This window comes from Ursus americanus, chromosome 17 (genome assembly GCF_024610735.1).
Source record: "Ursus americanus isolate L20-20 chromosome 17, mUrsAme1.1.p, whole genome shotgun sequence".
Taxonomy (NCBI): domain Eukaryota; kingdom Metazoa; phylum Chordata; class Mammalia; order Carnivora; family Ursidae; genus Ursus; species Ursus americanus.
The window spans coordinates 40,792,867-40,794,841 of NC_142143.1; the positions used below are offsets into that span (position 1 = coordinate 40,792,867).

At 41.6% G+C, this 1,975-nt stretch overlaps 1 pseudogene; it reads left to right on the top strand.

The window, feature by feature from the left end:
• The first annotated feature begins 909 nt into the window (after positions 1-909).
• On the top strand, positions 910-1,173 carry LOC123801232 (dolichyl-diphosphooligosaccharide--protein glycosyltransferase subunit TMEM258 pseudogene; annotated as a pseudogene).
• The last annotated feature ends 802 nt before the right edge of the window (positions 1,174-1,975 follow it).

Genomic DNA, 1,975 nt, shown 5'->3' on the forward strand with positions numbered 1-1,975 from the left:
CATGGGTCCCACCCTTTCTTGCCTTTGGGCTATTGCATATGCTGTCCCACCCAACTCCACTCTCACCTCTTATCTCAGAGCCCCATGGTCCTTTGAGTCCAGGTTACACCTACCCTTCTCCAAGGATTTCTAAGTTGGAATTTTTTTTCTAATTTCCCAAGTTTTTTATTTGTGCAGCAAGGTAGAGCAAAAAGGGAATAATCTCTAGAATGTAAACTCAAGGCAGGACTTAGTCCATTGTGTTTATTGCTGTGTCTCCAGTGCCTAGGCAAGTGCCTAGCACACAGCAGGTGCTGAAGAAATATTTCTTTTTTTAAAGATTTTATTTATTTATTCGACAGAGATAGAGACAGCCAGCGAGAGAGGGAGCACAAGCAGGGGGAGTGGGAGAGGAAGAAGCAGGCTCATAGCAGAAGAGCCTGATGTGGGTCTCGATCCCATAACGCCGGGATCACGCCCTGAGCCGAAGGCAGACGCTTAACCGCTGTACCACCCAGGCGCCCCTGAAGAAATATTTCTTGAATGAATGAATGAGTGAATAAATGAAGGAATGTGTTCAGTGATATCATTTGCAAATGCCTGGCACAAAATAGGTGCTTGATACTTTAGCTTCCTTTCCTTTTATTGTCTTTTTTTAATAGATGCTATAAATTTCAAGAATATCTATTTCTACAGTGCCTAGAATTGAGCGGGAGGGGAAAGAGAAGTAAATCTATTGAAGACCCACTGTCTGTCAGGTACTGCACAGGGTGCCTTGTCACATCTCATTTTAATTCTCTGCGAGAATTCTATACATCAGTTGTTATTTCCATTTTATGGCTAGAGAAGCGTAAGTTCAGAGAAACATGTCCAAGGTCACAGATCAAATAAGTGGGCAGAGGAGTGGTAGATTACCCTGTGCCTGACAAAATGGAGCTCGAGATCATGAGCAGATACACTAACCCAGTGAACCTGGCTGTCTTCCCCCATCCGACCATGGTGCTATTGGCCACTGGCATGTTCTTTACAGCCTGGTTCTTCGTTTATGAGGTTACTTCCACCAAGTGCACTCAGGATATCTACAAAGAGCTCCTAATCTCCTTGGTGGCCTTGCTCTTCGTGAGCTCTAGAGTCCTCTTCCTGCTACTCTTCCTGCTGTTCCAACCAGGCAGCTTCACTGAATTCATGCTTTAGTAAATTCACTTTTTTTTTTTTTTTTACTATTGCTGGAAGTGTCCCACCTGCTGCTCACAATAAAGGCAGATGTGTGACCAATAAACAAACAAATAAATAAGTGGGCAGAGCTGTATTTTTAAGCCAAGTGTGTCTGACTCCAAAACTCATACCCTAATAATCATTTATACCAGTGTGGGCTATTGGCTAGTAAATTACAAAGTAGGATGCAAAACCTTGTTTACCTGACTTGATAAATCCACATTCTTGACACTGTATTGTGATGCCTTTCACCATGCCATTACATAGCAAGTGCTTAATAAATGAATTACAAATTAATTCATTAATTGTTAAATAAGTAAATAAATTCTTATATAAACTAATGAATTGCTAATGGCAAAAAAAACTAATGAATTAGAGAACTAATGGATTAAGAATAAGCCACTCTCCTACTAAAGAATCTCATGAGTTTAGAATGATGCCAGTCAGCAGAGAATCACCAACCTCCTTTGCTCAAACAACAGAGTTACCTACAAAATAGAAATAAGCCCCAAATGACAAATAGTCCCTTGCTACCCTTGTGGGAGTCCAGAAGTTCTGTAGCCATCACTGAAACTGGCACCCTTAATTACAACACCTGCCATGCCACTTCAGAGTCTCTGGTCTATGACTGCGGGCCTAGAAAAGCAGCAGCTGAAACCTTGTTTTGAGCTGTCATCCATAGCAGATCGCAGACTATGGTAATACCAGCTCCAGTGGAAAATTTGAACTCAAAAACCTCTCTGATCCACTGCTTCAGACTATTCAAATCACAAAATGAACC